At 36.2% G+C, this 27,693-nt stretch overlaps 1 long non-coding RNA gene across 1 annotated transcript; it reads left to right on the top strand.

Annotated features, from left to right (window-relative positions):
• Positions 1-16,981: 16,981 nt before the first annotated feature.
• Positions 16,982-18,197, top strand: LOC130457989 (uncharacterized). Its single transcript, XR_008917208.1, has 3 exons — positions 16,982-17,135; positions 17,356-17,480; positions 18,112-18,197. It is a non-coding gene; the product is annotated as an uncharacterized LOC130457989 (long non-coding RNA).
• The last annotated feature ends 9,496 nt before the right edge of the window (positions 18,198-27,693 follow it).

Here is a 27,693-nt window from a genome sequence, read left to right as displayed (position 1 = left end):
ATGCTCCTAAACATTACAGCCCCTTGAGGAAGCAAACACACATATTTGCTGAAGAGGCATCTTTTAAAAAGGCACACAAAGATTTACTCTAATGCAATGCATACAGATTTTATATCATTATGACAAAAGGTTTCTTCTATATCAGAGGTCTTCCTTGGAGAATGTTACTCCCAGAAGTTGACAACTAAGGAAAAAAAAATTATTCTTCAGAACTGATTTATAAGCAGTTTGATCTTTCTGGTTAATTACACTTATGTTTTCGAAGTAGTATAGTTGTCTGAAAAGTGAAGATTTGAAACAGATTAATGAAGTATTGGCACTTAACAGTGATTATGTACCAAGTACTGTGTGAGACAAAAATATAAAAAGAAAGAAAAAGAAAAGAGGAAAAAAGAAAAAATCCCTGTCCTCAGGAGCTTATATTTTATCAGGGTTCCAGTCTGATATATATACATACAAAGCAGTTTCATTTTGGAAGGGACTTCTCATTTCAACACTGTGTGGAACTCCAAGTGAATTTCCTCTATCAATGCATATCAGCTCTTTCTCTGCAGTTTTTTGTCTTAAAGATTGCTATCTTTTAGCCTTTTTGAATCTGTTCTTCTAGATTGTCCCATTCTTTTGTAGATTCACATTCCAAATCAGTTCTTTTGCATTTCTTTGGTATTTCTAGATTTGCTACCATACAATCAATCCCCCGCCCCCCATTTTACTGGTTATTTCTACTATGCTGATCATAAATTCTCCCTTCAAATTTCCCATTTCTTTCTTGAATCATTAGATCATACTGTCTTCCAGTTCTTTCTTTGGAATCCACATGGTACTCAGTCTTATCAAGTGTTGTTTCATTTTTCTTTGCCTTGTGACATTTATTCAGAAGAGTTTGGACTCATTTAGATGGTCTAGAGGCCGTATTCCATGTTAATATCTTCCTTGTTGGTTTAATTATATTCAATATTGTATTAATTTTTTTCCTCCTGAAATCTTTGGTAATTTCAGTCTTTTCCACTTATATTCTCTTACTACTTATGTTTCTTTTTTTTTTCTTTCTCTTGACAATTTCCCTGTGACTGTGTCTCAAAACTATCCAAAGTCTTCTATCATACCGGGGAATTTGCTTTTAATTGGCTTCAGTCTCTACTTTAATTGACTGGGCAGGGGGGCAGTATAAATGGCCTTAGTTGGATGCCAGTCACCTTTTCTTAAGGCCTGGTTGAGGCACATACTCATGCTGGCACACTTCTTAGTTGCATCAGTTGCTCAGTTCTCTGGCTAAGCATTACTACAGCATTATTCTGCCACACTGCTGTCCCAGGCAAAGCAAACTTTCTAGCCTTTGGCTTTATGTAATAAAGGGACAGAAAGCAGAGCTGAATTCACCACAAAGCCCATGGGTTGGATTATTCAGCAGCCCTCCTAGAATATGTTTTCTAGTCAGGGAGGAAGTACTAAGTGCATTTGGGATTAGTAGTTAGCCATTTCTATTTTGCCTTGGAAAGGTATTTGGGGAAGGAAAATCAGAGTGAGTAGGTCATCTGAGGCACAGATCCTAGAAGTTGGGTCAGGGGAAAGCTTGCTATGTGGCAAATTACAATTTTAAAGTTATTCTTATAATTTAAATATTAAAATATGTAGTTTATGATTCAAAAGATTTCCCAAATTATTGCACAGATCTGGTTGTCCTACCTTAATTGTGATATTAGTCATGTGTCACTTAAATGACTAGTAGAATAACCAAAACATTAATTCAGCTTTTCTAAGCATGGGGGTACTTCACTTCTCATTTATTTTCTCTTTTACTTTTGAAGCAATACGAGAATTAAGTGAAACTAAACTTTGCTTTCGTGGTTTAAAATCCATTGCATATTTTTGATATTTGCATATGAATGCAAGATTATTAAGAAGACAATCTAATCCAATAAATTTTTATTAAGAGCCTTAGGTGCTAAGCATTGGGGATACAATTAATAAAAAGAAAGTCCCTACACTCAAGGAGTTCATAATTAAGGAGAGAGATAATATATAAAAGGAGACAGAAAAATAGGTGGATCCCAAAGGCTACTCCATCAAGATCATTTTATTAAGTGGAGTTAAAATCAGGCAGAGTAGCAGATGTAGAGCAGAATGAGTGGGAAAACTTATTTCTGCCCTCTATAAAGGAACACATTGGGGAGAGTTTGGTATTCCACCCTCCATCTCTCCAATTGGGAGAGGAGGCTGAAGGAGGGGGTGTCAGTTAAAGCTTGAGTTAGAGGTAATGAGCTTAACCTGGGAGATACTCCAGAGGCATTGAAAATCAGGCAGAGTAGAAGATGCAGATGGAAAAAAATCTCAAAGAAGGTTAGTACCTTAAGGGTAATGACTGTTTCATTTTTGTCTGTGTGTCTCCAGTGCCTAGAATAGTGTCTAACTTTAGCAGGCACTTAAATGTTTGTCAATTGATTGAAAACAGTATTTATACATTTCTGTATCAAAAACATATATTAATGGGTTTATCTACCTCCCAAAATGTAGATTAAGATCACCTAGAATATTGGCTAGTGTTTTTCTTAGAATTGAAGAATTGTGGCGTTAGAGATGGAAGGGACTTTAGAGATCAACGAGGTTAACTTCTTTCATTTCCAGATGAAAACCCCAAAGGCTACAGGTGAAATCACTGACAAGATTTTAAAATCATCGACAAAACAGATTTTCTTCTTTGCAGACCTGTGTTTATGCTTTTCACAAAAAAGAGTAGGAATTGTCATGACAAGAAGGTTAAACTGTCTTCAAATACATGAAGAATGTAGCTTCTGAAAGAGTGACACCTGGAAATGAAAAAGATTTAATGAGCTTTAATCTCCTGAGTATGTTAGTCACTTCTGGATGGTAGCTAAGCAAAGAGTTTAATTTTAGGCCTATTGAGGATTAGTCAGTGCTTCCCCCTCTGTGAAGGGTAGAGCATCTGCCAATATGTGTTAAGAACTTCTCTGCAGCTTTTGACGAAGTAACCCATTTTCGTCAGACACACACAGAATGGCAGAGTTCCCAGAACTAATAGAATACATTATGAGATCTTTAAAATGGAAAAAGAGGGAATATTCATTCACCAGGCTTTTCTTCAGAGGACATACAAGTAAAGATAAAGAGACCTTTGTAATTATCAAGCATCTTTGTCCCTTTTCTGCCATTGAACATTTTGGAAAAACTTGTCAACACCCGATGCTTCCTTTTTCTCTCATCAACCACTTTGAATCTTCTGCTAACATTACTCTACTGGTACTATGCTTTCCAAGGTCATCAATGACTTCTTTTTTTTTTTAATTTTTAAATTCTCATCCTCCTTGAGCTTTTTTAAACTTTAAATTTGCAGAACTGGATGCCCTTTTTTGCTTTAGAGAAAGTTCATTTTTCCATATGCATGCATGAATAAAATAGAATTAATGTGCTTACTATGTGCAAAACACCATGCTAAACAATGGGGATACAAATAAAAACTATCCTTGCTCTCAAGGAGCTCTTAACAGAGATGATGATATATATGGGAGGTTTCATCTGCAATTCAGATGGAAAGATCTCATTCTTCTCAAGGCAGATGGTATTATTAAATTATGGCATTTTCACATTATAGCTGTCCATTTTGGATGTGGAACAAATTGAGAGTACCAAGGGCTTTGGTAGTGAGAACTGTCTTTTCTGAACCTTTAGTAGCTATTGTTGTTTGAGAGCCAGGGCTTTAGTACCCACACAAGCAATTTTAAGCTCAAGTTGATTAATTGCTAAAAGGTAGAATGCCAGGCCTGGAGTTAGGAAGACTCATCTTTTGATTTCAAATTTGACCTCAGGTACTTACTAGCCATATTATCCTGGAAAAGTCAATTAATCCTCTTTGCCTCAATTTTTCATCTGTAAGATGGTTGGAGAAGGAAATGGCAAGCCACTCTGGTATCTTTGCCAAGAAAAACCCAAATGGGGTCATGAAGAGTTAGAAACAACTGAAAACAACTGAGAAACAACACAGGCATAAGGTAATGATAGTAGGAAGTAACATCGTGGAGGGTAATCTAGAAGTCACTTACACACTGTTCCATAAATTAAGGGAGTATAAAAGTTATTTGCAAATGGTCTCATAAATTAGGAAAGCATAGGATCTACTGAAAACAGTTTTATAAATTAACTAAGACCATATCCTGAGATGCATGTACTAAATTATATAAATTATATAAAACCAGCTAACCCTTACTATAAGGGCCCTCTGTCCACTAACTCTCAAATAAATGACAGATATGCACAATAAGAGCAGAATACCAGCAAAGCATTATAAATGGAATTAACATAATTAAATAAAAATAAATGGAAGGGATTGCTGATAACTTTGAGATGATGGAAGTATGTCAATGAACTACCCCATACTTTCCATGCATGAGAGTTCATTTTCTCCTACCCAAACTATAAAAATGGAACTCCAGATTCCTCTAAGTCAGAGGGAAGTTAAGTGATTTAATCAAGTCAATGCAGCTAATAAATATCTGAAGTGGAATTTGAATGATTTATTCCAAGTCCAGCACTGTCTACTATGCTACCTGGCTGCTTCAAAGATGTTTTATGACTACCTCGTACCAAAAAAGCACTTTTTTGGGAATACATTTTATTGTATTTTCATGTCAATCCTATAATACAGAGCTTATAAGAAAAAACAAACTACCTTTAAGAAAAATGCTACCTATTCACTAACACATATTTGGCAAAGAGTTGTCTGGACTTGGACAAGTCTGAAATTTTCTACTTTCCACAACTTGGCAGATCACATATAAATGCTGTATGAAGCTGAGTGCCTATCATGGATATATGTAACACGGTCCTTCTATATATCTTGGTAGACCATTTTCATGAGTGGTTGTGGCCCAAATAAAATAAATCTTTAAAAATAAAAACTCCTGGGAATCAATTTCCTGTGATGAACTTCTCTGCATTTGGTAAGTTTTTTTTTTTAATTTTAAATCTAATAAAAAAAATTTCCATGGTTAACATGATACATGTTGTCTCCCTCCCTTCTCCCAAAGTTGACAAGCAATTCCACTGGATTATACATACTGAATTGACAACAGATAAGTTTTCCATTGTTTGGTATCTACTGGAAGCATTTTTTAGCCTCCTAGGGGCTATCAAAGCTTGATTTACACTAGCATGGTTTTGGAGACCCCAATATGCTTTGAATACCACAGCGAAACATTGGAGTAGGATAGTTGTTTATACCTTTCCACTATATCACATTCTAACTTAAAATAATAGATAAAAACAAATTAGGGATACAGCCTCATAAAATAGTTACATATGAATAGATCAAGTTTGGGAAGTAAGGAAATTTCAAATTCCTAAAAGTTTGGTCAGTTCTTTCCAAATGCACATTGATGTCCAAATAGTGGTTCTCTTCAAAATAAACTTTTTATTGTGAGCTCTATATCACAGGATTGGTGTGAAAGTACTGTAATATATGCTTCTACAGAAATGCTTTTTGTATTGAGGCAGTAATAAAGTATCTTATTCTTGTTAGCGAAGTCCTGATGGTGAGTGTCAGTCAATTCTCCATTTCCTTTCCTTGTTAAGAAGGAGACCAGACATTTAATGAAAGGAAATCCACATTCCTGGAGATGAGAACCTGAATTCTGGGAGGGGGAGCAATATTGACCATGTTTAATGCTCTCTTCCCCCCTCCCAGTTTGTTCCCTTGAAGAAACCATAACTTTGTAAACAATAATCCCCCAAAGCCCACAAGGTAAATCAGAAACCTTATAAAGGAATAAGGTTGGGAAGAGCTCCTTTCAAATAACTACTGCTGTTTGTAGAGTCCTGTTTGTAGCATTTCTTCAATAACCTATATTGAAAATGAGCTTTTTTCTTATTAACTTCAAATAAATATAAGATTCACTTTCTCTTGATAGCTAAAGTGTAACTTCTACCCCTCCCCTTCCCAAATTCAAGAAAATAAAACCAAAACCAATTTAACAATCATCCTCAATTCTGGCAAAAATCATTGAAACAAAATGTGGATTTTATTTCAAGAGTAAAAGCTATGTAGGAATTTCACAAGCATGTTATACAACAGGCTCCTTGAAGGCAGGACCCACTTTTTCTTTTTATCTTTATATCCCCAGTTCCTAAGGTAGAGTCTTGTATATAATAGGCACTCAATAAATTCTTGTTATAGATTTTTATTTTATTTGTAATTTTGGTGGTTTTGTTTGTTTGTAATACATAAAAGCTAAGAAAAGAGTTGGGAGGTCTATATATCTATAAGCCTTTTTTTTTTTTTAAACTTCAGGATGATTAATGCCCCATCTCCATCATTTCAATGTCCTGCCCTTTTTCAAAGCTCATCTTCAGTACACTATCCTACATGATGTCTTCCTTCTGAAAATACATTTCATTTAAATTTGTCTTTATTTTGTATCTATCTTTATAGGTACATGTTGTTTCCCAATAGAATATAAACAATCTTAACAGGCAGGGGTTTTTTCTTTCTTCTTTTGTCTTTGTAACCCTAGCACCTAGCAACATATCTGATACTTATGCTTAATAAAGTGAGTGATTACTGATCATCTGATCTCATGGGACTTCCTACTTGTTGCATAATTTTAATGATTATAAGCATGTTTTATATGATACAAAAGCACTTAATGAGAGTAGGTCTAGGTTCTCCCCCTGGTTTTACTCAATGTTTAAAGTTCTCTGAGTCTCAGTTTCTCCAGTTATAAAATAGTTATAATAGACATGTGCTACCTACCCATTTCCATTATGTTCTGAGAGCAAAGATGGCCTTAGTTTGAATGAATGGTAGAGATGTCTATTTAGTGAGTATGACTTGAGGGAAACGAGAGATATTCTTGCCCACTCTACAAATACATCTTCATCAACCTTGTTTTCCCCTAAAACTTAGCAGTTTATTTCCTATTATAAAATTGGCTTAAGGCTATGTTACCTGTTGAATTGCAAATACCATGGCAAGGTTAACACATTGAGACTTATTCATCATTTGTACATTGGTGATAAATGTGCTTATGGTTCCTGTAGGGAGATTAGATTTCAGTAAGAAAAAAGGAAAAAAATAGGAAAATGGCAAGGACTTCTCGACAGAACTAGCCTCAAATGGTGTCACAAAAACCCCGAGAGGGGTATACCTGCTAAGACATATAGGAACAATGTGAATAAATCTACAAAATATTCTTTATGGAAATAAAAATGGACCTAAATAAGTGGTGAAATAGTAAGTACTCTTTGGTAGGCTATGTTATCTAAAATAATTTGCTTATTCAGTATCATTAATTAAGCTATCAGTGAGGGAGTGAAAAAGCATTTGTTAAACTCTGTATGCATTTGACACAGGGCTAAGTACTAGTAAAAAACCACAGAAACATAGTCCATATCCACAAGGAACTCACATTCTAATGGGAGAGACAAGATGCAAATAATTGCATGTTGTAATAATTAAAGGAATTGTAGAGGATTGAAGAAGTACAGGAGATAATGAAAGTTTTGTAACAGGGAATGGAGGATTTGCAGGGACAGAGGGAATATGTATGCTGGTGAGGTAAAAGGAGAGAGATACCATCTGCTGAGATGCTGTCTGTGAAAAATGGAGTCAACTATGATAGCCTGAGGGGATGTCCTCTATTGATTGATGTGGAAGATACCCCAGAGCAGGTAAGCATGGACCCCTCCTGAGGGGCAAGCCTCCCCCAGACCAAGGTTGCCCAGCAGGGGTCTGATAAGGACTGTTTATGGTTGAATGGTTATCCTTAGGTTCTGCTCCCTCTATGTCCCCTGAAATTATAGTCCTCCTCTTATCTGACTACGGGTTTTTTAACTCAAGATGAATTAATTAAAAAGTTTGGATTGGGAATGTATCAGGGTAGAGGGAATAGGGATTGCCCTATACTTTTCCCCAGATTGGGTTTGAGTCTCTCTCAGCTTTTGAGCTGAGGCCAGGCCTCGCAGACTGGTGGAGGGTTTCTTTTATTCCTATCTATGCTAATCTATGCTAGCTTTCTTAAGTTAAAAATCTTTAGCAGTAGACAACAACAAGAAGAAAAGGTTCTGACTTTCAGAGCTGGTTGGGCCTGTCTCTTTGGGCTAATGCCCCTAAAGACCCACCTTACAGTTCAAACTTCTCCCCTTAAATCCTTTTGTTCAATGACACAATCACAGGAATCCAGGTAGAGCACACAGTTGGGAAAAATCCAAGAATAGAGGTACTTCTATCCAGAGACAGGGAGAAAGCTCTCCTTTCAGTTGCAGGGCCAGGAAAGAGACCTCAAGAGCCATTGCCACTCTCCCAGTCCCCCTTCCCCCACCAACTGTCATCTCTATCCATCAATCTTTACTCTAACATTCCAACTGCTGTTTGCTCCATCTGAGGGACAGAAAGGCCCAAAGCTTGATTCAATTTTCCTTTCCACAATGTACAAGATGCATACAGTATAAGTATGAGATTGTGAGGGTGAGTTGTTGTGAGGGATGAGTGGTTGTGAGGGAGACCAATAAAGATCTCCTGAAGGAGGTGAAATTTAGGCTGAGCCATAAAGGAAGAGGGCTTGGATGGTCAAAAAGTTTTAATTTTTAGAGCTAGAAAACATAATGATGAAATTCATCTGTAGAAATAAAAGACCAAGAATCATAAAGGAATACAAAAAGTAGGGAAAGTGGGTCTAGGAGTACCACATACTATATTATAAAGCAATAATTATCTAAACTCTTTGGTTCTGGTTAAAAAATAGAGATAAGTTAATGAACATATTAGTTGTACAGAATGAAGAAGCAAATGAACATTATGGCATAGTCTTTGTTTAACTGAAATACCCTGGTTACTGAGGTAAGAACACTTTATTTGACAATTACTCATGGAAAAAAAAACAGACAGCAATCTGGCAGAAAATAGTTATAAACCAATATCTCACATCATTTATGTCAAGATAAGCTCCAAATGGACACATAACAAGCATAACAGGTGAGATCTTGAACAAATAAGAGGAAACAGGAAAATTACTTTTCTAATCTATGGATAGAAGAAAAACTCAGTAAAATATTGAGTTCTCCCTCTTCCAGAAAGCTGCACAGGACTTCCCCTGCCTCATCTGAACTGTTTGGGAAATCTGGTTATATATCTTTTTTTTTTTTAATGTATAGGAGAAAATACAAGAAAAGGTGTAAAGAATAACAAACAAGTAAAGCAACTTTGAAATTTATATGTTTATTTTGTTATATTTTAGAAAGAAAAGCAAGCTGCACATAATTTCATGTACAATTCTTTTTTTTCTTTTCCACTCTGTATATGGAAAAATGTTCAAGGTCTTTTGATAAGTTCAGAATAAAAAAACAAAAACAAAAACAAAAATGGAGAGGCAAGTATGTCTAGGGCAGTGATGGCTAGTCTTTTAGAGATGGAGTGCCAGGCCCTGCCCTGCACTGAGTGCTGGGCATGCCTTGCCTCTACCCCTATTACACACAGGGGAGGGAGGAAGTACTCCTATTGGGCTGCTAGGAGGAGATTTGGGTGAAGTAAGGAATGTCCTCAGCAAGTGTAGAGAGGGAGTGGGGAGTGGCTGGAGGGTTCTTCTCCCCTCCAGCTCTGCCATCTATGAGCTGCCCATCTTCCCTCCTTGTGCACTCCCATTGGCTGTTGGATAGAGGGGTGGGGGATGGGAAATAATGTCATCAGACATGGTGGAAAAGGGGAGGGGAGATCAGTTCTGCCAGAGTCCCTCTGCCTCTCTAGTAATGAACTCTGGTGGGGTTTGAGGTGGGGAGTTGGCCATGTGTCCAAAGAGAGCACTCTATGTGCCATCTTTGGCACCCATGCCATAGGCTTGCCATCACTGGTCTAGGGTAAACACATACCATAGGTGGTCAAGTAGGATGAGGACTGAGAAGAGATGACTGGATATTGTGATTAAGGGTTCAAGGGTGGCCTTGGAGAAAGAAGTTTCAGTAGAACAATGAAGTTAGAAGTCAGATTGCAAAGACCTGAGAAGTTAGTGGAAGGTGAGTAAGTGGAAGGAAGGAATATGTCAAGCTATTGATTTTTTAAAAATTTGAATGCAAAAGTGGGAAATATTATTGGATGATAGCTTGAGAAAATGGTAGGGGTCAAATGAAGTTTTTAAAGATCAGAGAAACCTAAGCATATTTATAGGCAGCAAAGGAGTCAGTAGATGAGGGGAGTCTCAAACAAAGGGATGGTTACTCAGGAACTGGAGGAATTGAATTGAAAACACAAGTAGACACATTTACCTTACATGGAGCAGATTTACCACTTTCTCTTAAGACTGTAGCAAAAGGGAAAACAATTAAAAATGATGTTTGAAGGTTTTTGACATAGAGGATGTGGAAGAATAGAATGTTTGTGATAAATTGCTTTAATTTCTTTCTTTCTTTCTTTCTTTCTTTCTTTCTTTCTTTCTTTCTTTCTTTCTTTCTTTCTTTCTTTCTTTCTTTCTTTCTTTCTTTCTTTCTTTCTTTCTTTCTTTCTTTCTTTCTTTCTTTCTTTCTTCCTTTTCTTTTTCTTTTTCTTTTTTTTTTGGTAAATCATGAGGTGGAATCATGTGCTGAGAGGGTAAGGGAATAGGTAGTGTAGGCAACAAGAAAAAAAAAGGTTTGTAATATCTGCTCAGGAGAGTGATGAGTCAATTAGACAATAATCATTAAATAACTAACTAGCATTAACTAAAATTCCTGTTTTGTGTATTACCTTCTTAGTGATAACAGTACCATGCATGTTATGTCAATAATTCACTGTTCAAGGCAGCTAGGAGGTTTAGTGGGTGGAATGTCAGGAGATTCTGGGTTCAAATTTGACTTTAGGCACTTCCTAGCTGTATGACCCTGGTAAAGTCACTTAACCCCACTTTTCTATCCCTTATCAATTTTCTGTTTATAAAGAAATTCAGAATCTTCAATTAATGAATCTTACAATTATTTTTTAATTTTTTTTTAATTTATAATATTTTATTTGATCATTTCCATGCATTATTCATTAAAGACAAAGATCATTTTCTTTTCCTCTCCCCAACCCCCATAGCCAACACGTGATTCCACTGGGTATCACATGTGTTTTTGATTCAAACCCGTTGCCATGTTGTTAATATCTGCATTAGAGTGTTTGTTTAGAGTCTCTCCTCTGTCATGTCCCCTCAACCACTGTAGTCAGGCAGTTGCTTTTCCTCGGTGTTTCTACTCCCACAGTTTGTCCTCTGCTTATGAATAGTGTTTTTTCTCCTAGATCCCTGCAGATTGTTCAGGGACATTACACTGCCACTAATGGAGAAGTCCATTACGTTCGATTATACCACAGTGTATTAGTCTCTGTGTACAATGTTCTCCTGGTTCTGCTCCTCTCGCTCTGCATCACTTCCTGGAGGTCGTTCCAGTCTCCATGGAATTCCTCCACTTTATTATTCCTTTTTGCACAATAGTATTCCATCACCAACATATACCATAATTTGTTCAGCCATTCCCCAATTGATGGGTATCCCCTCGTTTTCCAATTTTTGGCCACCACAAAGAGTGCAGCTATGAATATTCTTGTACAAGTCTTTTTCTCCATTATCTCTTTGGGGTACAGACCCAGCAGTGCTATGGCTGGATCAAAGGGTAGACATTCTTTTGTCGCCCTTTGGGCATAGTTCCAAGTTGCCCTCCAGAATGGTTGGATCAGTTCACAACTCCACCAGCAATGAATTAATGTCCCTACTTTGCCACATCCCCTCCAGCATTCATTACTTTCCATAGCTGTCATGTTAGCCAATCTGCTAGGTGTGAGGTGATACCTCAGAGTTGTTTTGATTTGCATCTCTCTGATTATAAGAGATTTAGAACATTTCTTCATGTGCTTATTAATAGTTTTGATTTCTTTATCTGAAAACTGCCTATCCATGTCCCTTGCCCATTTATCAATTGGAGAATGGCTTGGTTTTTTGTACAATTGATTTAGCTCTTTATAAATTTGAGTAATTAAACCTTTGTCAGAGGTTTCTATGAAGATATTTTCCCAATTTGTTGTTATCCTTCTGATTTTAGTTACATTGGTTTTGTTTGTACAAAAGCTTTTTAATTTGATGTAGTCGAAATTATTTATTTTACATTTTGTGATTCTTTCTATGTCTTGCTTGGTTTTAAAGTCTTTCCCCTCCCAAAGGTCTGACATGTATACTATTCTGTGTTTACCCAATTTACTTATGGTTTCCTTCTTTATGTTTAAGTCATTCACCCATTGAATCTTATAATTATTTAATGTGGATTAGTGACACAAATCCATTGGCCAGTCTATTTGAGGCATACAACAAAGTATAATATTAAGTAACAGCCCGGAGTTTGTTGATTCTAAGAAGCTTTATTTCTTTTTTTTGCTGAGCATTTAGTTTTATTCAATATTAAACTCAATTAGATAAAAATGTTTTTATTTTCCTAAATATAGTAATGATTTTTCCACCAAAGTATAAATCTGATGCCTTATTATGAAAATGACTCGATATTCTCAAAGAATCTGTGAATGCAGTAGAAATACTTCCACAAAAAACCCAAACAACCCCCCTCTTCCCCAGGATTCTGATGATAGACTGACTCCAGACCATCCTAAGTTTGGAAATGTATATCACTAAAAAGTTGACCACTAGGTTTGGAATGTTTTGTTTTTTTTTAACTCATGAAGGCTATATCCTAAGGAAGAGCAGGACTGTGATGTGTCCTGATGAATCAGATAAACATTCAAAGATTCAACAATCCTAGAGGTGAATGTAACTTGTACTCTTGGGTGAGATCCATTTTTCCTCCAGCAGAAAGAAAGGGATGTTTAGCTAAGTTCTCTTGAACTTGAAGGTTTTTATTAAGTTCCCTAGTCAAGGTTTGAGTCTGTGAAGCATTTATTTATCTGGGGGTTAAGTTTGAGAGCGATAGAAACTGGGAAGGAAAAGGGTTGTGATCAGAATAATAGTTAGCACACAGACAGACAGATAGAGAGATGATAGAGAGAGATGTTAGATAGACAGACACACGACCTCTATAAAATGCAAATATGTTAGAGGATACAATTTTATTGAAAAATTTGCCATTTATTCTTATTATACTATTTTATAGATTGAGAAATAGTAACATGAAAATACTTCCTTTAAATAAAAAGATTTTTTCTTGCCTGAGTAAGAAGTTAGTACACAAGTGTGACAAGATCAGATTTTTTATCCTCTAAAGTATTCAGTTATGTCTACACAATTGTAGAATGCACATATAATCTCTATTTCCTTCATCTGCAAAATAATGAAGTATGATGGTGTAGAGTAGGTGATTTTTAGGTCTTTTTTTCAAAGCCCAAAAAGGTCTACAAGCATGATCCACTATACTTGCAAGTCCATAAATTATCTATCCTTTAGAATATGTATTTTGGAATCTCTGCTATAAAACTACAAATTCTTACAAATGTATTATAGAGATTTTTTCTCAGTGCTTAGCACCTGTCAGGAGCTCTTTGTAGTTTGAATTCAAGGAGCTTCTAAATGTGCCAAAAGTTTAAAATGGATTAAGAGATGTATAGATAATTTTTATCATTTTATAGCTCCAGGGCTGGTAAAATATACTCCAAAATGCACAAAAGTTTAAAATCTAAAAGCAATAGTTTTTTTTTCACAAAAACTTTAGAAGTTTATTGAATTTACAAATGATAATAACAGATCTTAAAAGACACTTAATTTAGCTCATATTGTTATGATTTCAAAGAACTAAATCAATGTTTAAGGACTCAGATAATTTTATCCAGTTTCCAAAAGTGATGAACTTTAAAACGAAAGAATAGCTTAGGCATTGGGAGATGATGGTAGAGGAAGACTCAATAACTTTTATGGTCAGTTGGGAAAATATCTTTTATTTCTATCACCATTCATTGAAGGATGGGCATTTGAATCATATGCTATCTTTTCTAATTTGGCATCTGGAACCTTTTAAGTGACTTGCCCAGGATCACACAGCTAGGAAGTATCTGAGGTCAGATTTTAACCCAGGACCTCCCATCTCTAGGCCTGACTCTCAATCCACTGAGACACCTAACTGCCCCCAGACTGTATGCTTCTTGATGTTAAGAGGGTCCTTTTTGCATTCATTCTTATTAGAATATTTGAATGTTAAATACTTGGTTGATCTTATGCCATCCATGTACAACTCTTTATTTAAGAAAAAAGCATAGTTCTGTTCATCTGCTACTTTCTGCCTATGGAAAGTCTCTTACTCCTCTGGGACTCAGTTTCCCCAACAATAAAATGAAGGAATTGGGCTAAAGGATTGCTAAGACCTCTTCTAATTCTCAAACCTTGTTTCCTTTTTTAGGAAAGCTTATCTGCAATTCAGATGCATTACTCATAATTGTCCACAAGATGTCACTTTATTGCCAAAACTTGCCTAGCACATACCCCTTCAACACTCATACACACTGCATGTATGGCAGGACAGTAGGAAATACATGTAGGTGATTGTACAGCTTTCTGTAGAATTTATGATTACTAAAATCATAAAATCACTCAAATCAGAGACCAAGAAGCCACCATTGACCTGAATTTCTTTGGAGTTTCTCAGTGGATGCTGGGTTTCTTGGGCATCTACATATCCCACCTAATTACCATGGAGAGCCACCATGTTTGTGGACAGCAAGCTGCTCACCCCATTTATCTCAGCATGGATCATTAGCTGGTAAAGTCATGGGTAATTCGGAACCTTTAACAAGCAAAGAAGAGAATGGGATAATATACCTATGATGATACTTCCAAATTTAATAATACTTAATAATTATTTGTTTTTACTTAAAAATCATTTCTAGCCTGTATCTCTAAAAGGATGAAAATGATGGAATCAGAGATTCAGGGATGGAAGGGACCTCAGAAGTCCCTTAACCCAACTCTTTCATTTCACAGACAAGGAAACTCTGAAGAAGTGGCTTGAAAAGAAAATTGAAGTGACTACTTTAAGACACCAGTGCTAGTAATTGACAGAGCAAGAGTTTGATCCTACTGTGTCCTCTGACTCCAGATCTAACCTTCTTTCTACTATGTCACATTTCAGAGACTTCTGCTTTCACAGATTGGAGACCATTGGTAATTTTCCTAAGGGCCATAGTCACACCTCCAAAATAAGGGGGCCTTGGGCATATTTACATAAGGCAAAAACAGAATTTATATATACTTTCTTGTTGTTCAGTCTTTTCATGTCCAACTCTTTGTGAACCCATTTAGAATTTTCTGGGCAAAGACATTGTAGTAATTTGGCATTTCCTTCTCCATCTCATTTTGCCAATGAGGAAACTGAGGCAAATAGGATTAAGTGACTTGTCCAGAGTCACACAGCCATTAAGTTGTCTGAGATCAGATTTGAACTCAAGAAGATGAGTCTTTCTGACTCCAGGCCCACTGCTCTATCCACCGTGACATCTAGCTGCCCTATACAACTGTATATAGTTACATAGATTATTTACTATTATCTTGTATTATATAGCCTTCATTAAGACTTTTTTTTTTGGTATATCACTCCCCACCCCTTTAGTTTTTCCTCATCTATCCATCATAAATGGCAAAAGTTCTTTCATCAGAAGTGAGGAAAAAAATAGAGTGGCATGAACAGGAGGACATTTTTTCTGGACTACAATTGATCCTTAGACCCAAATTTGGAGACTTTTTCAGTGGTTCCAAACTTGTGGACCATGAACTCCTAGAGATGTGAAGTGTTCTAGCCAGAGGTCTAGAAATGCAAGCATTATCCCCTTAATCTTTATTTAGTTCCAACAGAATATAGAGTAATACTTAGTAAAAGAAATAAGCAAATATACCTTCTATGTGCAGGATAAATATCACCTACATAAATATATTATTACTATTTTTGAAACATATACAGATGACCATACATAAAATAGAAATTTTCTTTAAAATGTAATTGAATTTATTGTAGCCTTCTGTTATGTTTTTTTCTCAATCTATGTTTCTTATACTACAATTGCTATCATGTGGGGAATGGATGCTTCTGACATTTTTGACATTAATAAAGGATTATTATATTCATAATTATTATAATAACATTATAAACATATAATGTTATAATTATATATTTAAATTTAATTATATATAATTTATATATAATTATGTATTTTTAATTTAGTTATATACTATTATTATATTACAATTATAAGATCTCTGACTGAATTGGAAGAATCCTTTGAGACCATCTAGTCCAGTTCTCTCATTTTATAGAGGTCAAAACAAAGACCTCCTCAAAAGAAAAGTGAATTACCTAGGGTCATCTAGGTATTGAGCAGCAGAAACCAAATTTAAAATCAAATTTGAACCAAATCCAATACAAACGAGATCCAATGATTATTTACTAAAATAATAAAGGCAGCTAAGTGACACAGTGGATAGAGTGAGAGGTGTCTATAGTCTGGAAGACTTATCTTTCTCAGTTCAATTCTGGCCTCAGACACTGGGAGACCTTTGGCAAGTCACTTAACCTGATTTGCCTCAGTTTAATCATGTGGAAATGGCAAACTACTCCAGTATCTTTGCCAAGAAAATCTCAAATAGGGTCTCTAAGAGTTGGCCATCACTGAAATGACTGAACAAATTTACCACAAGCCAATAAATTATTTCTAAGGGATAGCCACGCTGACCCTAGTTATTTATTAAATATTTATTATTGCATGTGTTTTCTTATCCATGATGCACATTTACCAAGCTTACCAGTCACTGGATGATCACATCCTACCTCATAGGGCTGTTATAAGGAAGAGGCCTAGAAAAACCCTAACGCACAATATAAATGTGAGCTATTTGTAGTATCGTTATCAGTCCTGAGCAGCATCTCACATATAGCCTGATTGGGTATGAACAGGATCCTTCAGGAGACATCCGGGCTTCCAATGGGCCTGGTTCATTGTTGCTGATTGGCCTGGAATGTCTCAGTTAAACAAATGGGTATTCTATAGAAAATGGCAGCCAGCATACACAGTCAGGAATAGGAGAAGGGAACGGGGGAACATCTGCTCCTTCCCTCAATGCTCCATCCGGCTTCTCACCAACTCCATGGTTTTAATACCACAATCATTTGGTAGTGTTTGCCACCTGCTGAAAAATCTCAAAGTCAGGTTACTGTTCTCTCCCCAATCTCTCCTCCCCTATCACTACTCCACAGGCCACTTGGCTTTTGTAGAATCGTTTTCGAAAATGTTTATAATGTCTTACTACCGCCGGTTCCATCTGCTCCTCACTCATTGTTGTCTGGCCCCCATACAAGGCCTTGGCAGTCATGGACCCAGTGCCAGGAAAGGTTGAAAATATTTTTTACCTTATTCTCTCATAGGTTGTTTATTATCCTCTCCTCCACCATTCTCCAAATGACAAAATGAAATCTTTCCTCCAAATGTCACCAAGCCCATCATTGGTCCTCAAATAAAGGAAAAGAAATAATATGGCTCAATCTTTCAGGTAACATCAAAGGGCTATGCATCAGTCAACAAAGGTGCTTTAGAATTCTTCTTCAATAGGAGTATTTGTGCCTGACTTTGTGTGTGGTTTTGAATGTGTATGCTCTTGGCTTTAACAAATGCCAAATTAAAAATATGTAATATTTCAAAAAACCCTAAGGCAACCTTGAATCACTCAAACTCAAGAGCTTCATAAAATCACCTAATTCAAAGCATCTAGGCCACCTACCTGATAATAAACTGAGTCTGGGCTAAGCTTTTGTGTTACCTAAAGTAATTTGAAGAATCAGAGTATCAGGAACTGAATTTGCAAAAGGAAGTGCATGGGGAATTTCTCTTGTGCTGACATACGTAGCAAAGATTTAAAAAATAGTTCACATGGACATGGTTCATGGATGTCTGCAATACATTTTATGTATCATTAAAGCTTTACATATATATTATTTTCCAGTTTGAGTACAAACAATATTTAGAGCCAGCTTAAAGATTTACAAGGGGTTGTCTATATGTATAATATGTAATATTTATATATTATATTACATATGTACATTGGATTATACCTATATGTACATTAAATCTCATTGGACTCTACCATAAAACTTGTAAGGCAGGTTTTGTTTTTTATATTACAGATGAGAAAACTGAAGCTCTGAGATATGAAAAGACCTACACATGATCCTACAGATCGTTCAAGGTGAGATATAAAACCCAGTGACCCATCACGACCATTTCAAATGGCATGTCCTTTGAAATGTTATTTGTATAAAATATGAGCCACCATAGCAGTAACTTTAAAGATACTCTAATATTTTATTTCTTCAGATTACCATTGAAGTCTGAAACCTAGATTTTAACTCTCGCCTTTCCCCCCAAGTAATTCGTATTTACCTAACAATAATTTGATTCTCTGGGTTTCAGAGTTTGCCCTTTTAAAAACTGCAGAATGCACTCTGTTGGACTCCAAAGTTCTCAAGCCCAAATCAGCAAGAACCTTTTGTTTTAAAACTGTGGTAGGAGCTCCTCCTGGTGGTTCAGACCAAAACTGTTGGCTTTTTAAAAATAAATATTCAGGGGGAAAAATGATCAAGGGAAGCCTCAGCCTATGATAAATTTAATATCTTAGTTCTTTAAGATTTTTATTCATGTTCTTGAAAAATATTTCCCTTGTCCCTTTTTGAGGACAAAATTTCAGAATAATTGCCTTGGAAAGGTATTTGGGGAAGGAAAATCAGAGTGAGTAGGTCATCTGAGGCACAGATCCTAGAAGTTGGGTCAGGGGAAAGCTTGCTATGTGGCAAATTACAATTTTAAAGTTATTCTTATAATTTAAATATTAAAATATGTAGTTTATGATTCAAAAGATTTCCCAAATTATTGCACAGATCTGGTTGTCCTACCTTAATTGTGATATTAGTCATGTGTCACTTAAATGACTAGTAGAATAACCAAAACATTAATTCAGCTTTTCTAAGCATGGGGGTACTTCACTTCTCATTTATTTTCTCTTTTACTTTTGAAGCAATACGAGAATTAAGTGAAACTAAACTTTGCTTTCGTGGTTTAAAATCCATTGCATATTTTTGATATTTGCATATGAATGCAAGATTATTAAGAAGACAATCTAATCCAATAAATTTTTATTAAGAGCCTTAGGTGCTAAGCATTGGGGATACAATTAATAAAAAGAAAGTCCCTACACTCAAGGAGTTCATAATTAAGGAGAGAGATAATATATAAAAGGAGACAGAAAAATAGGTGGATCCCAAAGGCTACTCCATCAAGATCATTTTATTAAGTGGAGTTAAAATCAGGCAGAGTAGCAGATGTAGAGCAGAATGAGTGGGAAAACTTATTTCTGCCCTCTATAAAGGAACACATTGGGGAGAGTTTGGTATTCCACCCTCCATCTCTCCAATTGGGAGAGGAGGCTGAAGGAGGGGGTGTCAGTTAAAGCTTGAGTTAGAGGTAATGAGCTTAACCTGGGAGATACTCCAGAGGCATTGAAAATCAGGCAGAGTAGAAGATGCAGATGGAAAAAAATCTCAAAGAAGGTTAGTACCTTAAGGGTAATGACTGTTTCATTTTTGTCTGTGTGTCTCCAGTGCCTAGAATAGTGTCTAACTTTAGCAGGCACTTAAATGTTTGTCAATTGATTGAAAACAGTATTTATACATTTCTGTATCAAAAACATATATTAATGGGTTTATCTACCTCCCAAAATGTAGATTAAGATCACCTAGAATATTGGCTAGTGTTTTTCTTAGAATTGAAGAATTGTGGCGTTAGAGATGGAAGGGACTTTAGAGATCAACGAGGTTAACTTCTTTCATTTCCAGATGAAAACCCCAAAGGCTACAGGTGAAATCACTGACAAGATTTTAAAATCATCGACAAAACAGATTTTCTTCTTTGCAGACCTGTGTTTATGCTTTTCACAAAAAAGAGTAGGAATTGTCATGACAAGAAGGTTAAACTGTCTTCAAATACATGAAGAATGTAGCTTCTGAAAGAGTGACACCTGGAAATGAAAAAGATTTAATGAGCTTTAATCTCCTGAGTATGTTAGTCACTTCTGGATGGTAGCTAAGCAAAGAGTTTAATTTTAGGCCTATTGAGGATTAGTCAGTGCTTCCCCCTCTGTGAAGGGTAGAGCATCTGCCAATATGTGTTAAGAACTTCTCTGCAGCTTTTGACGAAGTAACCCATTTTCGTCAGACACACACAGAATGGCAGAGTTCCCAGAACTAATAGAATACATTATGAGATCTTTAAAATGGAAAAAGAGGGAATATTCATTCACCAGGCTTTTCTTCAGAGGACATACAAGTAAAGATAAAGAGACCTTTGTAATTATCAAGCATCTTTGTCCCTTTTCTGCCATTGAACATTTTGGAAAAACTTGTCAACACCCGATGCTTCCTTTTTCTCTCATCAACCACTTTGAATCTTCTGCTAACATTACTCTACTGGTACTATGCTTTCCAAGGTCATCAATGACTTCTTTTTTTTTTTAATTTTTAAATTCTCATCCTCCTTGAGCTTTTTTAAACTTTAAATTTGCAGAACTGGATGCCCTTTTTTGCTTTAGAGAAAGTTCATTTTTCCATATGCATGCATGAATAAAATAGAATTAATGTGCTTACTATGTGCAAAACACCATGCTAAACAATGGGGATACAAATAAAAACTATCCTTGCTCTCAAGGAGCTCTTAACAGAGATGATGATATATATGGGAGGTTTCATCTGCAATTCAGATGGAAAGATCTCATTCTTCTCAAGGCAGATGGTATTATTAAATTATGGCATTTTCACATTATAGCTGTCCATTTTGGATGTGGAACAAATTGAGAGTACCAAGGGCTTTGGTAGTGAGAACTGTCTTTTCTGAACCTTTAGTAGCTATTGTTGTTTGAGAGCCAGGGCTTTAGTACCCACACAAGCAATTTTAAGCTCAAGTTGATTAATTGCTAAAAGGTAGAATGCCAGGCCTGGAGTTAGGAAGACTCATCTTTTGATTTCAAATTTGACCTCAGGTACTTACTAGCCATATTATCCTGGAAAAGTCAATTAATCCTCTTTGCCTCAATTTTTCATCTGTAAGATGGTTGGAGAAGGAAATGGCAAGCCACTCTGGTATCTTTGCCAAGAAAAACCCAAATGGGGTCATGAAGAGTTAGAAACAACTGAAAACAACTGAGAAACAACACAGGCATAAGGTAATGATAGTAGGAAGTAACATCGTGGAGGGTAATCTAGAAGTCACTTACACACTGTTCCATAAATTAAGGGAGTATAAAAGTTATTTGCAAATGGTCTCATAAATTAGGAAAGCATAGGATCTACTGAAAACAGTTTTATAAATTAACTAAGACCATATCCTGAGATGCATGTACTAAATTATATAAATTATATAAAACCAGCTAACCCTTACTATAAGGGCCCTCTGTCCACTAACTCTCAAATAAATGACAGATATGCACAATAAGAGCAGAATACCAGCAAAGCATTATAAATGGAATTAACATAATTAAATAAAAATAAATGGAAGGGATTGCTGATAACTTTGAGATGATGGAAGTATGTCAATGAACTACCCCATACTTTCCATGCATGAGAGTTCATTTTCTCCTACCCAAACTATAAAAATGGAACTCCAGATTCCTCTAAGTCAGAGGGAAGTTAAGTGATTTAATCAAGTCAATGCAGCTAATAAATATCTGAAGTGGAATTTGAATGATTTATTCCAAGTCCAGCACTGTCTACTATGCTACCTGGCTGCTTCAAAGATGTTTTATGACTACCTCGTACCAAAAAAGCACTTTTTTGGGAATACATTTTATTGTATTTTCATGTCAATCCTATAATACAGAGCTTATAAGAAAAAACAAACTACCTTTAAGAAAAATGCTACCTATTCACTAACACATATTTGGCAAAGAGTTGTCTGGACTTGGACAAGTCTGAAATTTTCTACTTTCCACAACTTGGCAGATCACATATAAATGCTGTATGAAGCTGAGTGCCTATCATGGATATATGTAACACGGTCCTTCTATATATCTTGGTAGACCATTTTCATGAGTGGTTGTGGCCCAAATAAAATAAATCTTTAAAAATAAAAACTCCTGGGAATCAATTTCCTGTGATGAACTTCTCTGCATTTGGTAAGTTTTTTTTTTTAATTTTAAATCTAATAAAAAAAATTTCCATGGTTAACATGATACATGTTGTCTCCCTCCCTTCTCCCAAAGTTGACAAGCAATTCCACTGGATTATACATACTGAATTGACAACAGATAAGTTTTCCATTGTTTGGTATCTACTGGAAGCATTTTTTAGCCTCCTAGGGGCTATCAAAGCTTGATTTACACTAGCATGGTTTTGGAGACCCCAATATGCTTTGAATACCACAGCGAAACATTGGAGTAGGATAGTTGTTTATACCTTTCCACTATATCACATTCTAACTTAAAATAATAGATAAAAACAAATTAGGGATACAGCCTCATAAAATAGTTACATATGAATAGATCAAGTTTGGGAAGTAAGGAAATTTCAAATTCCTAAAAGTTTGGTCAGTTCTTTCCAAATGCACATTGATGTCCAAATAGTGGTTCTCTTCAAAATAAACTTTTTATTGTGAGCTCTATATCACAGGATTGGTGTGAAAGTACTGTAATATATGCTTCTACAGAAATGCTTTTTGTATTGAGGCAGTAATAAAGTATCTTATTCTTGTTAGCGAAGTCCTGATGGTGAGTGTCAGTCAATTCTCCATTTCCTTTCCTTGTTAAGAAGGAGACCAGACATTTAATGAAAGGAAATCCACATTCCTGGAGATGAGAACCTGAATTCTGGGAGGGGGAGCAATATTGACCATGTTTAATGCTCTCTTCCCCCCTCCCAGTTTGTTCCCTTGAAGAAACCATAACTTTGTAAACAATAATCCCCCAAAGCCCACAAGGTAAATCAGAAACCTTATAAAGGAATAAGGTTGGGAAGAGCTCCTTTCAAATAACTACTGCTGTTTGTAGAGTCCTGTTTGTAGCATTTCTTCAATAACCTATATTGAAAATGAGCTTTTTTCTTATTAACTTCAAATAAATATAAGATTCACTTTCTCTTGATAGCTAAAGTGTAACTTCTACCCCTCCCCTTCCCAAATTCAAGAAAATAAAACCAAAACCAATTTAACAATCATCCTCAATTCTGGCAAAAATCATTGAAACAAAATGTGGATTTTATTTCAAGAGTAAAAGCTATGTAGGAATTTCACAAGCATGTTATACAACAGGCTCCTTGAAGGCAGGACCCACTTTTTCTTTTTATCTTTATATCCCCAGTTCCTAAGGTAGAGTCTTGTATATAATAGGCACTCAATAAATTCTTGTTATAGATTTTTATTTTATTTGTAATTTTGGTGGTTTTGTTTGTTTGTAATACATAAAAGCTAAGAAAAGAGTTGGGAGGTCTATATATCTATAAGCCTTTTTTTTTTTTTAAACTTCAGGATGATTAATGCCCCATCTCCATCATTTCAATGTCCTGCCCTTTTTCAAAGCTCATCTTCAGTACACTATCCTACATGATGTCTTCCTTCTGAAAATACATTTCATTTAAATTTGTCTTTATTTTGTATCTATCTTTATAGGTACATGTTGTTTCCCAATAGAATATAAACAATCTTAACAGGCAGGGGTTTTTTCTTTCTTCTTTTGTCTTTGTAACCCTAGCACCTAGCAACATATCTGATACTTATGCTTAATAAAGTGAGTGATTACTGATCATCTGATCTCATGGGACTTCCTACTTGTTGCATAATTTTAATGATTATAAGCATGTTTTATATGATACAAAAGCACTTAATGAGAGTAGGTCTAGGTTCTCCCCCTGGTTTTACTCAATGTTTAAAGTTCTCTGAGTCTCAGTTTCTCCAGTTATAAAATAGTTATAATAGACATGTGCTACCTACCCATTTCCATTATGTTCTGAGAGCAAAGATGGCCTTAGTTTGAATGAATGGTAGAGATGTCTATTTAGTGAGTATGACTTGAGGGAAACGAGAGATATTCTTGCCCACTCTACAAATACATCTTCATCAACCTTGTTTTCCCCTAAAACTTAGCAGTTTATTTCCTATTATAAAATTGGCTTAAGGCTATGTTACCTGTTGAATTGCAAATACCATGGCAAGGTTAACACATTGAGACTTATTCATCATTTGTACATTGGTGATAAATGTGCTTATGGTTCCTGTAGGGAGATTAGATTTCAGTAAGAAAAAAGGAAAAAAATAGGAAAATGGCAAGGACTTCTCGACAGAACTAGCCTCAAATGGTGTCACAAAAACCCCGAGAGGGGTATACCTGCTAAGACATATAGGAACAATGTGAATAAATCTACAAAATATTCTTTATGGAAATAAAAATGGACCTAAATAAGTGGTGAAATAGTAAGTACTCTTTGGTAGGCTATGTTATCTAAAATAATTTGCTTATTCAGTATCATTAATTAAGCTATCAGTGAGGGAGTGAAAAAGCATTTGTTAAACTCTGTATGCATTTGACACAGGGCTAAGTACTAGTAAAAAACCACAGAAACATAGTCCATATCCACAAGGAACTCACATTCTAATGGGAGAGACAAGATGCAAATAATTGCATGTTGTAATAATTAAAGGAATTGTAGAGGATTGAAGAAGTACAGGAGATAATGAAAGTTTTGTAACAGGGAATGGAGGATTTGCAGGGACAGAGGGAATATGTATGCTGGTGAGGTAAAAGGAGAGAGATACCATCTGCTGAGATGCTGTCTGTGAAAAATGGAGTCAACTATGATAGCCTGAGGGGATGTCCTCTATTGATTGATGTGGAAGATACCCCAGAGCAGGTAAGCATGGACCCCTCCTGAGGGGCAAGCCTCCCCCAGACCAAGGTTGCCCAGCAGGGGTCTGATAAGGACTGTTTATGGTTGAATGGTTATCCTTAGGTTCTGCTCCCTCTATGTCCCCTGAAATTATAGTCCTCCTCTTATCTGACTACGGGTTTTTTAACTCAAGATGAATTAATTAAAAAGTTTGGATTGGGAATGTATCAGGGTAGAGGGAATAGGGATTGCCCTATACTTTTCCCCAGATTGGGTTTGAGTCTCTCTCAGCTTTTGAGCTGAGGCCAGGCCTCGCAGACTGGTGGAGGGTTTCTTTTATTCCTATCTATGCTAATCTATGCTAGCTTTCTTAAGTTAAAAATCTTTAGCAGTAGACAACAACAAGAAGAAAAGGTTCTGACTTTCAGAGCTGGTTGGGCCTGTCTCTTTGGGCTAATGCCCCTAAAGACCCACCTTACAGTTCAAACTTCTCCCCTTAAATCCTTTTGTTCAATGACACAATCACAGGAATCCAGGTAGAGCACACAGTTGGGAAAAATCCAAGAATAGAGGTACTTCTATCCAGAGACAGGGAGAAAGCTCTCCTTTCAGTTGCAGGGCCAGGAAAGAGACCTCAAGAGCCATTGCCACTCTCCCAGTCCCCCTTCCCCCACCAACTGTCATCTCTATCCATCAATCTTTACTCTAACATTCCAACTGCTGTTTGCTCCATCTGAGGGACAGAAAGGCCCAAAGCTTGATTCAATTTTCCTTTCCACAATGTACAAGATGCATACAGTATAAGTATGAGATTGTGAGGGTGAGTTGTTGTGAGGGATGAGTGGTTGTGAGGGAGACCAATAAAGATCTCCTGAAGGAGGTGAAATTTAGGCTGAGCCATAAAGGAAGAGGGCTTGGATGGTCAAAAAGTTTTAATTTTTAGAGCTAGAAAACATAATGATGAAATTCATCTGTAGAAATAAAAGACCAAGAATCATAAAGGAATACAAAAAGTAGGGAAAGTGGGTCTAGGAGTACCACATACTATATTATAAAGCAATAATTATCTAAACTCTTTGGTTCTGGTTAAAAAATAGAGATAAGTTAATGAACATATTAGTTGTACAGAATGAAGAAGCAAATGAACATTATGGCATAGTCTTTGTTTAACTGAAATACCCTGGTTACTGAGGTAAGAACACTTTATTTGACAATTACTCATGGAAAAAAAAACAGACAGCAATCTGGCAGAAAATAGTTATAAACCAATATCTCACATCATTTATGTCAAGATAAGCTCCAAATGGACACATAACAAGCATAACAGGTGAGATCTTGAACAAATAAGAGGAAACAGGAAAATTACTTTTCTAATCTATGGATAGAAGAAAAACTCAGTAAAATATTGAGTTCTCCCTCTTCCAGAAAGCTGCACAGGACTTCCCCTGCCTCATCTGAACTGTTTGGGAAATCTGGTTATATATCTTTTTTTTTTTTAATGTATAGGAGAAAATACAAGAAAAGGTGTAAAGAATAACAAACAAGTAAAGCAACTTTGAAATTTATATGTTTATTTTGTTATATTTTAGAAAGAAAAGCAAGCTGCACATAATTTCATGTACAATTCTTTTTTTTCTTTTCCACTCTGTATATGGAAAAATGTTCAAGGTCTTTTGATAAGTTCAGAATAAAAAAACAAAAACAAAAACAAAAATGGAGAGGCAAGTATGTCTAGGGCAGTGATGGCTAGTCTTTTAGAGATGGAGTGCCAGGCCCTGCCCTGCACTGAGTGCTGGGCATGCCTTGCCTCTACCCCTATTACACACAGGGGAGGGAGGAAGTACTCCTATTGGGCTGCTAGGAGGAGATTTGGGTGAAGTAAGGAATGTCCTCAGCAAGTGTAGAGAGGGAGTGGGGAGTGGCTGGAGGGTTCTTCTCCCCTCCAGCTCTGCCATCTATGAGCTGCCCATCTTCCCTCCTTGTGCACTCCCATTGGCTGTTGGATAGAGGGGTGGGGGATGGGAAATAATGTCATCAGACATGGTGGAAAAGGGGAGGGGAGATCAGTTCTGCCAGAGTCCCTCTGCCTCTCTAGTAATGAACTCTGGTGGGGTTTGAGGTGGGGAGTTGGCCATGTGTCCAAAGAGAGCACTCTATGTGCCATCTTTGGCACCCATGCCATAGGCTTGCCATCACTGGTCTAGGGTAAACACATACCATAGGTGGTCAAGTAGGATGAGGACTGAGAAGAGATGACTGGATATTGTGATTAAGGGTTCAAGGGTGGCCTTGGAGAAAGAAGTTTCAGTAGAACAATGAAGTTAGAAGTCAGATTGCAAAGACCTGAGAAGTTAGTGGAAGGTGAGTAAGTGGAAGGAAGGAATATGTCAAGCTATTGATTTTTTAAAAATTTGAATGCAAAAGTGGGAAATATTATTGGATGATAGCTTGAGAAAATGGTAGGGGTCAAATGAAGTTTTTAAAGATCAGAGAAACCTAAGCATATTTATAGGCAGCAAAGGAGTCAGTAGATGAGGGGAGTCTCAAACAAAGGGATGGTTACTCAGGAACTGGAGGAATTGAATTGAAAACACAAGTAGACACATTTACCTTACATGGAGCAGATTTACCACTTTCTCTTAAGACTGTAGCAAAAGGGAAAACAATTAAAAATGATGTTTGAAGGTTTTTGACATAGAGGATGTGGAAGAATAGAATGTTTGTGATAAATTGCTTTAATTTCTTTCTTTCTTTCTTTCTTTCTTTCTTTCTTTCTTTCTTTCTTTCTTTCTTTCTTTCTTTCTTTCTTTCTTTCTTTCTTTCTTTCTTTCTTTCTTTCTTTCTTTC

This window comes from Monodelphis domestica, chromosome 3, assembly GCF_027887165.1.
Source record: "Monodelphis domestica isolate mMonDom1 chromosome 3, mMonDom1.pri, whole genome shotgun sequence".
Classification (NCBI taxonomy): Eukaryota; Metazoa; Chordata; class Mammalia; order Didelphimorphia; family Didelphidae; genus Monodelphis; species Monodelphis domestica.
Note: the sequence above shows the minus strand (reverse complement) of the source record. Positions and strands in the feature narration are given on the sequence as shown.